This window comes from Lissotriton vulgaris, unplaced genomic scaffold (genome assembly GCF_964263255.1).
Source record: "Lissotriton vulgaris unplaced genomic scaffold, aLisVul1.2 SCAFFOLD_281, whole genome shotgun sequence".
In the NCBI taxonomy this organism is placed as follows: Eukaryota; Metazoa; Chordata; class Amphibia; order Caudata; family Salamandridae; genus Lissotriton; species Lissotriton vulgaris.
In genome coordinates this window covers 1913166-1925518 of record NW_028248540.1, presented here as the reverse complement: position 1 = coordinate 1925518, position 12353 = coordinate 1913166, and the positions used below count along the sequence as shown (strand labels likewise).

Genomic DNA, 12353 nt, shown 5'->3' with positions numbered 1-12353 from the left:
TATCAGAGTCCCACTCACAGAGAGCAGGGAAACAGGTTAAATAGCTTCCCTCCATCTGAATGTAAGTCATTTGCTCTAACTTAAGACAGCTCATTCCAGCCTGAAGGATGGTAATTAACTCACAGGACATATTGCCTGCACAAGTATCTAAAGAAGATTTTCTCAGACACTTAGGCAGACAAAGTCTTTGATAAACTATCATGATGGCCATTGCGTCATCCATATTGCTACCGTCTTAGAATATTATATTTATGCGGAAGACCCCACTAAAAGGCACTGAGAGCTATCAGATGCTATGAACTTTTTATTAATGGCAAAATGATTAATTGAGATTTTGACTTACCATATATATTGATCGAGGCATGGAGAAGGCTGAGGAATGAGCTTTCTTTTTTTTTCCGTCTCAGCAAGCAGGGAAATATTCCTCTGCAACACTGCCTCTGCTGGCCATTCAGTATAATCTGCAGATGGAAAAGTCCACTGTTAGTCTTTTTTTAGAACTTGAATATTTCAAAACCAAATGCAACACTACCAAAACATGATTTTTATAAAGGGTCAATTAGCACTATGGCATGTCTCATATTGTGAAAATCCAAAACTCACTAAAAATTATAATCTTAATTTAGATTTCAACCTAGCAGACTTCTTTCAATCCTCTGCCTCATTTGCTGGTACTCTCTACACAACCCTATCACCTATATGAGGACTTAGATAGAAAGCTCTCTTTGGCAGCCAAGAGATAGAGTACCCTTCTCACAGGAATTATTTCAGGTTATGGTACACCATAGCAATTCAGTGATCTGATACGTTAAGGGAGGAAGGTTTATGCTACGGTTCGTGGGAATAATAAAAACAACAGATTCTAACATCTTCATTTTAGCGCATCCCTATCACTTAACCTATAGAGAACTCCAGAATGGTAAGATCAACCACTCCTTCAAACAAATGTATAAGTCTCAAATATTGTCCTAGGTCCTTTCATCTCACCACCTTAGTCTTCAGCTGGGCATTCTGTCCACATTGCTCCATTTTCTATACCTTGATATAAGTATCCTATTGCGTACTAGGCAACTGATTGGCCCTCATGTCAGATGACACCCTGCTGTAGCTTTGTGATGTAATGGCACCACTTGACCAATCGCCCTGGGTGACGATTACACCGGAGGACCAGACATCAGCAATTACAAACTAGGTAACTATCTGTGAATATGACTGCACAGCAAGTAGGAGGTGTAAGGGGGAAGTACAGTGCGCCATTGAAAGTATTGGGCTCCTATTTAAAGAGGGCTAGAGTTAGAAGAAGCAACTGATTGGCCCTCATGTCAGATGACATTCTGCTGTAGCTTTGTGATGTAATGGCACCACTTGACCAATCGCCTTGGGTGACGATTACACCGGAGGACCAGACGTCACCAATTACACACCAGGTAATTATCTGGGAATATGACTGCACAGCAAGTAGGAGTTGTAGGGGGAAGTACAGTGCGCCATTGAAAGTAGTGGGCTCCTATTCAAAGAGGACTAGAGTTAGAAGAACACTGTTCTAAATAGCAGTCCATCTGGAGTATCAGAGTCCCACTCACAGAGAGCAGGGAAACAGGTTAAATAGCTTCCCTCCATCTGAATGTAAGTCATTTGCTCTAACTTAAGACAGCTCATTCCAGCCTGAAGGATGGTAATTAACTCACAGGACATATTGCCTGCACAAGTATCTAAAGAAGATTTTCTCAGACACTTAGGCAGACAAAGTCTTTGATAAACTATCATGATGGCCATTGCGTCATCCATATTGCTACCGTCTTAGAATATTATATTTATGCGGAAGACCCCACTAAAAGGCACTGAGAGCTATCAGATGCTATGAACTTTTTATTAATGGCAAAATGATTAATTGAGATTTTGACTTACCATATATATTGATCGAGGCATGGAGAAGGCTGAGGAATGAGCTTTCTTTTTTTTTCCGTCTCAGCAAGCAGGGAAATATTCCTCTGCAACACTGCCTCTGCTGGCCATTCAGTATAATCTGCAGATGGAAAAGTCCACTGTTAGTCTTTTTTTAGAACTTGAATATTTCAAAACCAAATGCAACACTACCAAAACATGATTTTTATAAAGGGTCAATTAGCACTATGGCATGTCTCATATTGTGAAAATCCAAAACTCACTAAAAATTATAATCTTAATTTAGATTTCAACCTAGCAGACTTCTTTCAATCCTCTGCCTCATTTGCTGGTACTCTCTACACAACCCTATCACCTATATGAGGACTTAGATAGAAAGCTCTCTTTGGCAGCCAAGAGATAGAGTACCCTTCTCACAGGAATTATTTCAGGTTATGGTACACCATAGCAATTCAGTGATCTGATACGTTAAGGGAGGAAGGTTTATGCTACGGTTCGTGGGAATAATAAAAACAACAGATTCTAACATCTTCATTTTAGCGCATCCCTATCACTTAACCTATAGAGAACTCCAGAATGGTAAGATCAACCACTCCTTCAAACAAATGTATAAGTCTCAAATATTGTCCTAGGTCCTTTCATCTCACCACCTTAGTCTTCAGCTGGGCATTCTGTCCACATTGCTCCATTTTCTATACCTTGATATAAGTATCCTATTGCGTACTAGGCAACTGATTGGCCCTCATGTCAGATGACACCCTGCTGTAGCTTTGTGATGTAATGGCACCACTTGACCAATCGCCCTGGGTGACGATTACACCGGAGGACCAGACATCAGCAATTACAAACTAGGTAACTATCTGTGAATATGACTGCACAGCAAGTAGGAGGTGTAAGGGGGAAGTACAGTGCGCCATTGAAAGTATTGGGCTCCTATTTAAAGAGGGCTAGAGTTAGAAGAAGCAACTGATTGGCCCTCATGTCAGATGACATTCTGCTGTAGCTTTGTGATGTAATGGCACCACTTGACCAATCGCCTTGGGTGACGATTACACCGGAGGACCAGACGTCACCAATTACACACCAGGTAATTATCTGGGAATATGACTGCACAGCAAGTAGGAGTTGTAGGGGGAAGTACAGTGCGCCATTGAAAGTAGTGGGCTCCTATTCAAAGAGGACTAGAGTTAGAAGAACACTGTTCTAAATAGCAGTCCATCTGGAGTATCAGAGTCCCACTCACAGAGAGCAGGGAAACAGGTTAAATAGCTTCCCTCCATCTGAATGTAAGTCATTTGCTCTAACTTAAGACAGCTCATTCCAGCCTGAAGGATGGTAATTAACTCACAGGACATATTGCCTGCACAAGTATCTAAAGAAGATTTTCTCAGACACTTAGGCAGACAAAGTCTTTGATAAACTATCATGGTGGCCATTGCGTCATCCATATTGCTACCGTCTTAGAATATTATATTTATGCGGAAGACCCCACTAAAAGGCACTGAGAGCTATCAGATGCTATGAACTTTTTATTAATGGCAAAATGATTAATTGAGATTTTGACTTACCATATATATTGATCGAGGCATGGAGAAGGCTGAGGAATGAGCTTTCTTTTTTTTTCCGTCTCAGCAAGCAGGGAAATATTCCTCTGCAACACTGCCTCTGCTGGCCATTCAGTATAATCTGCAGATGGAAAAGTCCACTGTTAGTCTTTTTTTAGAACTTGAATATTTCAAAACCAAATGCAACACTACCAAAACATGATTTTTATAAAGGGTCAATTAGCACTATGGCATGTCTCATATTGTGAAAATCCAAAACTCACTAAAAATTATAATCTTAATTTAGATTTCAACCTAGCAGACTTCTTTCAATCCTCTGCCTCATTTGCTGGTACTCTCTACACAACCCTATCACCTATATGAGGACTTAGATAGAAAGCTCTCTTTGGCAGCCAAGAGATAGAGTACCCTTCTCACAGGAAATATTTCAGGTTATGGTACACCATAGCAATTCAGTGATCTGATACGTTAAGGGAGGAAGGTTTATGCTACGGTTCGTGGGAATAATAAAAACAACAGATTCTAACATCTTCATTTTAGCGCATCCCTATCACTTAACCTATAGAGAACTCCAGAATGGTAAGATCAACCACTCCGTCAAACAAATGTATAAGTCTCAAATATTGTCCTAGGTCCTTTCATCTCACCACCTTAGTCTTCAGCTGGGCATTCTGTCCACATTGCTCCATTTTCTATACCTTGATATAAGTATCCTATTGCCTACTAGGCAACTGATTGGCCCTCATGTCAGATGACACCCTGCTGTAGCTTTGTGATGTAATGGCACCACTTGACCAATCGCCCTGGGTGACGATTACACCGGAGGACCAGACATCAGCAATTACAAACTAGGTAACTATCTGTGAATATGACTGCACAGCAAGTAGGAGGTGTAAGGGGGAAGTACAGTGCGCCATTGAAAGTATTGGGCTCCTATTTAAAGAGGGCTAGAGTTAGAAGAAGCAACTGATTGGCCCTCATGTCAGATGACATTCTGCTGTAGCTTTGTGATGTAATGGCACCACTTGACCAATCGCCTTGGGTGACGATTACACCGGAGGACCAGACGTCACCAATTACACACCAGGTAATTATCTGGGAATATGACTGCACAGCAAGTAGGAGTTGTAGGGGGAAGTACAGTGCGCCATTGAAAGTAGTGGGCTCCTATTCAAAGAGGACTAGAGTTAGAAGAACACTGTTTCTAAATAGCAGTCCATCTGGAGTATCAGAGTCCCACTCACAGAGAGCAGGGAAACAGGTTAAATAGCTTCCCTCCATCTGAATGTAAGTCATTTGCTCTAACTTAAGACAGCTCATTCCAGCCTGAAGGATGGTAATTAACTCACAGGACATATTGCCTGCACAAGAATCTAAAGAAGATTTTCTCAGACACTTAGGTAGACAAAGTCTTTGATAAACTATCATGATGGCCATTGCATCATCCATATTGCTACCGTCTTGGAAGATTATATTTATGCGGAAGACCCCACTAAAAGGCACTGAGAGCTATCAGATGCTATGAACTTTTTATTAATGGCAAAATGATTAATTGAGATTTTGACTTACCATATATATTGATCGAGGCATGGAGAAGGCTGAGGAATGAGCTTTCTTTTTTTTTCCGTCTCAGCAAGCAGAGAAATATTCCTCTGCAACACTGCCTCTGCTGGCCATTCAGTATAATCTGCAGATGGAAAAGTCCACTGTTAGTCTTTTTTTAGAACTTGAATATTTCAAAACCAAATGCAACACTACCAAAACATGATTTTTATAAAGGGTCAATTAGCACTATGGCATGTCTCATATTGTGAAAATCCAAAACTCACTAAAAATTATAATCTTAATTTAGATTTCAACCTAGCAGACTTCTTTCAATCCTCTGCCTCATTTGCTGGTACTCTCTACACAACCCTATCACCTATATGAGGACTTAGATAGAAAGCTCTCTTTGGCAGCCAAGAGATAGAGTACCCTTCTCACAGGAATTATTTCAGGTTATGGTACACCATAGCAATTCAGTGATCTGATACGTTAAGGGAGGAAGGTTTATGCTACGGTTCGTGGGAATAATAAAAACAACAGATTCTAACATCTTCATTTTAGCGCATCCCTATCACTTAACCTATAGAGAACTCCAGAATGGTAAGATCAACCACTCCTTCAAACAAATGTATAAGTCTCAAATATTGTCCTAGGTCCTTTCATCTCACCACCTTAGTCTTCAGCTGGGCATTCTGTCCACATTGCTCCATTTTCTATACCTTGATATAAGTATCCTATTGCGTACTAGGCAACTGATTGGCCCTCATGTCAGATGACACCCTGCTGTAGCTTTGTGATGTAATGGCACCACTTGACCAATCGCCCTGGGTGACGATTACACCGGAGGACCAGACATCAGCAATTACAAACTAGGTAACTATCTGTGAATATGACTGCACAGCAAGTAGGAGGTGTAAGGGGGAAGTACAGTGCGCCATTGAAAGTATTGGGCTCCTATTTAAAGAGGGCTAGAGTTAGAAGAAGCAACTGATTGGCCCTCATGTCAGATGACATTCTGCTGTAGCTTTGTGATGTAATGGCACCACTTGACCAATCGCCTTGGGTGACGATTACACCGGAGGACCAGACGTCACCAATTACACACCAGGTAATTATCTGGGAATATGACTGCACAGCAAGTAGGAGTTGTAGGGGGAAGTACAGTGCGCCATTGAAAGTAGTGGGCTCCTATTCAAAGAGGACTAGAGTTAGAAGAACACTGTTCTAAATAGCAGTCCATCTGGAGTATCAGAGTCCCACTCACAGAGAGCAGGGAAACAGGTTAAATAGCTTCCCTCCATCTGAATGTAAGTCATTTGCTCTAACTTAAGACAGCTCATTCCAGCCTGAAGGATGGTAATTAACTCACAGGACATATTGCCTGCACAAGTATCTAAAGAAGATTTTCTCAGACACTTAGGCAGACAAAGTCTTTGATAAACTATCATGATGGCCATTGCGTCATCCATATTGCTACCGTCTTAGAATATTATATTTATGCGGAAGACCCCACTAAAAGGCACTGAGAGCTATCAGATGCTATGAACTTTTTATTAATGGCAAAATGATTAATTGAGATTTTGACTTACCATATATATTGATCGAGGCATGGAGAAGGCTGAGGAATGAGCTTTCTTTTTTTTTCCGTCTCAGCAAGCAGGGAAATATTCCTCTGCAACACTGCCTCTGCTGGCCATTCAGTATAATCTGCAGATGGAAAAGTCCACTGTTAGTCTTTTTTTAGAACTTGAATATTTCAAAACCAAATGCAACACTACCAAAACATGATTTTTATAAAGGGTCAATTAGCACTATGGCATGTCTCATATTGTGAAAATCCAAAACTCACTAAAAATTATAATCTTAATTTAGATTTCAACCTAGCAGACTTCTTTCAATCCTCTGCCTCATTTGCTGGTACTCTCTACACAACCCTATCACCTATATGAGGACTTAGATAGAAAGCTCTCTTTGGCAGCCAAGAGATAGAGTACCCTTCTCACAGGAAATATTTCAGGTTATGGTACACCATAGCAATTCAGTGATCTGATACGTTAAGGGAGGAAGGTTTATGCTACGGTTCGTGGGAATAATAAAAACAACAGATTCTAACATCTTCATTTTAGCGCATCCCTATCACTTAACCTATAGAGAACTCCAGAATGGTAAGATCAACCACTCCGTCAAACAAATGTATAAGTCTCAAATATTGTCCTAGGTCCTTTCATCTCACCACCTTAGTCTTCAGCTGGGCATTCTGTCCACATTGCTCCATTTTCTATACCTTGATATAAGTATCCTATTGCCTACTAGGCAACTGATTGGCCCTCATGTCAGATGACACCCTGCTGTAGCTTTGTGATGTAATGGCACCACTTGACCAATCGCCCTGGGTGACGATTACACCGGAGGACCAGACATCAGCAATTACAAACTAGGTAACTATCTGTGAATATGACTGCACAGCAAGTAGGAGGTGTAAGGGGGAAGTACAGTGCGCCATTGAAAGTATTGGGCTCCTATTTAAAGAGGGCTAGAGTTAGAAGAAGCAACTGATTGGCCCTCATGTCAGATGACATTCTGCTGTAGCTTTGTGATGTAATGGCACCACTTGACCAATCGCCTTGGGTGACGATTACACCGGAGGACCAGACGTCACCAATTACACACCAGGTAATTATCTGGGAATATGACTGCACAGCAAGTAGGAGTTGTAGGGTGAAGTACAGTGCGCCATTGAAAGTAGTGGGCTCCTATTCAAAGAGGACTAGAGTTAGAAGAACACTGTTTCTAAATAGCAGTCCATCTGGAGTATCAGAGTCCCACTCACAGAGAGCAGGGAAACAGGTTAAATAGCTTCCCTCCATCTGAATGTAAGTCATTTGCTCTAACTTAAGACAGCTCATTCCAGCCTGAAGGATGGTAATTAACTCACAGGACATATTGCCTGCACAAGAATCTAAAGAAGATTTTCTCAGACACTTAGGTAGACAAAGTCTTTGATAAACTATCATGATGGCCATTGCATCATCCATATTGCTACCGTCTTGGAAGATTATATTTATGCGGAAGACCCCACTAAAAGGCACTGAGAGCTATCAGATGCTATGAACTTTTTATTAATGGCAAAATGATTAATTGAGATTTTGACTTACCATATATATTGATCGAGGCATGGAGAAGGCTGAGGAATGAGCTTTCTTTTTTTTTCCGTCTCAGCAAGCAGAGAAATATTCCTCTGCAACACTGCCTCTGCTGGCCATTCAGTATAATCTGCAGATGGAAAAGTCCACTGTTAGTCTTTTTTTAGAACTTGAATATTTCAAAACCAAATGCAACACTACCAAAACATGATTTTTATAAAGGGTCAATTAGCACTATGGCATGTCTCATATTGTGAAAATCCAAAACTCACTAAAAATTATAATCTTAATTTAGATTTCAACCTAGCAGACTTCTTTCAATCCTCTGCCTCATTTGCTGGTACTCTCTACACAACCCTATCACCTATATGAGGACTTAGATAGAAAGCTCTCTTTGGCAGCCAAGAGATAGAGTACCCTTCTCACAGGAATTATTTCAGGTTATGGTACACCATAGCAATTCAGTGATCCGATACGTTAAGGGAGGAAGGTTTATGCTACGGTTTGTGGGAATAATAAAAACAACAGATTCTAACATCTTCATTTTAGCGCATCCCTATCACTTAACCTATAGAGAACTCCAGAATGGTAAGATCAACCACTCCTTCAAACAAATGTATAAGTCTCAAATATTGTCCTAGGTCCTTTCATCTCACCACCTTAGTCTTCAGCTGGGCATTCTGTCCACATTGCTCCATTTTCTATACCTTGATATAAGTATCCTATTGCGTACTAGGCAACTGATTGGCCCTCATGTCAGATGACACCCTGCTGTAGCTTTGTGATGTAATGGCACCACTTGACCAATCGCCCTGGGTGACGATTACACCGGAGGACCAGACATCAGCAATTACAAACTAGGTAACTATCTGTGAATATGACTGCACAGCAAGTAGGAGGTGTAAGGGGGAAGTACAGTGCGCCATTGAAAGTATTGGGCTCCTATTTAAAGAGGGCTAGAGTTAGAAGAAGCAACTGATTGGCCCTCATGTCAGATGACATTCTGCTGTAGCTTTGTGATGTAATGGCACCACTTGACCAATCGCCTTGGGTGACGATAACACCGGAGGACCAGACGTCACCAATTACACACCAGGTAATTATCTGGGAATATGACTGCACAGCAAGTAGGAGTTGTAGGGGGAAGTACAGTGCGCCATTGAAAGTAGTGGGCTCCTATTCAAAGAGGACTAGAGTTAGAAGAACACTGTTCTAAATAGCAGTCCATCTGGAGTATCAGAGTCCCACTCACAGAGAGCAGGGAAACAGGTTAAATAGCTTCCCTCCATCTGAATGTAAGTCATTTGCTCTAACTTAAGACAGCTCATTCCAGCCTGAAGGATGGTAATTAACTCACAGGACATATTGCCTGCACAAGTATCTAAAGAAGATTTTCTCAGACACTTAGGCAGACAAAGTCTTTGATAAACTATCATGATGGCCATTGCGTCATCCATATTGCTACCGTCTTAGAATATTATATTTATGCGGAAGACCCCACTAAAAGGCACTGAGAGCTATCAGATGCTATGAACTTTTTATTAATGGCAAAACGATTAATTGAGATTTTGACTTACCATATATATTGATCGAGGCATGGAGAAGGCTGAGGAATGAGCTTTCTTTTTTTTTCCGTCTCAGCAAGCAGGGAAATATTCCTCTGCAACACTGCCTCTGCTGGCCATTCAGTATAATCTGCAGATGGAAAAGTCCACTGTTAGTCTTTTTTTAGAACTTGAATATTTCAAAACCAAATGCAACACTACCAAAACATGATTTTTATAAAGGGTCAATTAGCACTATGGCATGTCTCATATTGTGAAAATCCAAAACTCACTAAAAATTATAATCTTAATTTAGATTTCAACCTAGCAGACTTCTTTCAATCCTCTGCCTCATTTGCTGGTACTCTCTACACAACCCTATCACCTATATGAGGACTTAGATAGAAAGCTCTCTTTGGCAGCCAAGAGATAGAGTACCCTTCTCACAGGAAATATTTCAGGTTATGGTACACCATAGCAATTCAGTGATCTGATACGTTAAGGGAGGAAGGTTTATGCTACGGTTCGTGGGAATAATAAAAACAACAGATTCTAACATCTTCATTTTAGCGCATCCCTATCACTTAACCTATAGAGAACTCCAGAATGGTAAGATCAACCACTCCGTCAAACAAATGTATAAGTCTCAAATATTGTCCTAGGTCCTTTCATCTCACCACCTTAGTCTTCAGCTGGGCATTCTGTCCACATTGCTCCATTTTCTATACCTTGATATAAGTATCCTATTGCCTACTAGGCAACTGATTGGCCCTCATGTCAGATGACACCCTGCTGTAGCTTTGTGATGTAATGGCACCACTTGACCAATCGCCCTGGGTGACGATTACACCGGAGGACCAGACATCAGCAATTACAAACTAGGTAACTATCTGTGAATATGACTGCACAGCAAGTAGGAGGTGTAAGGGGGAAGTACAGTGCGCCATTGAAAGTATTGGGCTCCTATTTAAAGAGGGCTAGAGTTAGAAGAAGCAACTGATTGGCCCTCATGTCAGATGACATTCTGCTGTAGCTTTGTGATGTAATGGCACCACTTGACCAATCGCCTTGGGTGACGATTACACCGGAGGACCAGACGTCACCAATTACACACCAGGTAATTATCTGGGAATATGACTGCACAGCAAGTAGGAGTTGTAGGGGGAAGTACAGTGCGCCATTGAAAGTAGTGGGCTCCTATTCAAAGAGGACTAGAGTTAGAAGAACACTGTTTCTAAATAGCAGTCCATCTGGAGTATCAGAGTCCCACTCACAGAGAGCAGGGAAACAGGTTAAATAGCTTCCCTCCATCTGAATGTAAGTCATTTGCTCTAACTTAAGACAGCTCATTCCAGCCTGAAGGATGGTAATTAACTCACAGGACATATTGCCTGCACAAGAATCTAAAGAAGATTTTCTCAGACACTTAGGTAGACAAAGTCTTTGATAAACTATCATGATGGCCATTGCATCATCCATATTGCTACCGTCTTGGAAGATTATATTTATGCTGAAGACCCCACTAAAAGGCACTGAGAGCTATCAGATGCTATGAACTTTTTATTAATGGCAAAATGATTAATTGAGATTTTGACTTACCATATATATTGATCGAGGCATGGAGAAGGCTGAGGAATGAGCTTTCTTTTTTTTTCCGTCTCAGCAAGCAGAGAAATATTCCTCTGCAACACTGCCTCTGCTGGCCATTCAGTATAATCTGCAGATGGAAAAGTCCACTGTTAGTCTTTTTTTAGAACTTGAATATTTCAAAACCAAATGCAACACTACCAAAACATGATTTTTATAAAGGGTCAATTAGCACTATGGCATGTCTCATATTGTGAAAATCCAAAACTCACTAAAAATTATAATCTTAATTTAGATTTCAACCTAGCAGACTTCTTTCAATCCTCTGCCTCATTTGCTGGTACTCTCTACACAACCCTATCACCTATATGAGGACTTAGATAGAAAGCTCTCTTTGGCAGCCAAGAGATAGAGTACCCTTCTCACAGGAATTATTTCAGGTTATGGTACACCATAGCAATTCAGTGATCTGATACGTTAAGGGAGGAAGGTTTATGCTACGGTTCGTGGGAATAATAAAAACAACAGATTCTAACATCTTCATTTTAGCGCATCCCTATCACTTAACCTATAGAGAACTCCAGAATGGTAAGATCAACCACTCCTTCAAACAAATGTATAAGTCTCAAATATTGTCCTAGGTCCTTTCATCTCACCACCTTAGTCTTCAGCTGGGCATTCTGTCCACATTGCTCCATTTTCTATACCTTGATATAAGTATCCTATTGCGTACTAGGCAACTGATTGGCCCTCATGTCAGATGACACCCTGCTGTAGCTTTGTGATGTAATGGCACCACTTGACCAATCGCCCTGGGTGACGATTACACCGGAGGACCAGACATCAGCAATTACAAACTAGGTAACTATCTGTGAATATGACTGCACAGCAAGTAGGAGGTGTAAGGGGGAAGTACAGTGCGCCATTGAAAGTATTGGGCTCCTATTTAAAGAGGGCTAGAGTTAGAAGAAGCAACTGATTGGCCCTCATGTCAGATGACATTCTGCTGTAGCTTTGTGATGTAATGGCACCACTTGACCAATCGCCTTGGGTGACGATTACAC

The 12353-nt window shown here is 41.0% G+C and overlaps 1 long non-coding RNA gene across 1 annotated transcript; it reads right to left on the bottom strand.

Moving 5' to 3' along the window:
* Positions 1–398: 398 nt before the first annotated feature.
* On the bottom strand, positions 399–9853 carry LOC147664068 (uncharacterized). The gene is made up of 7 exons (XR_015305204.1): positions 9736–9853; positions 8171–8288; positions 6605–6722; positions 5040–5157; positions 3474–3591; positions 1909–2026; positions 399–461 (listed from the first exon to the last, which is right to left on the bottom strand). It is a non-coding gene; the product is annotated as an uncharacterized LOC147664068 (long non-coding RNA).
* Between the last annotated feature and the right edge of the window lie 2500 nt (positions 9854–12353).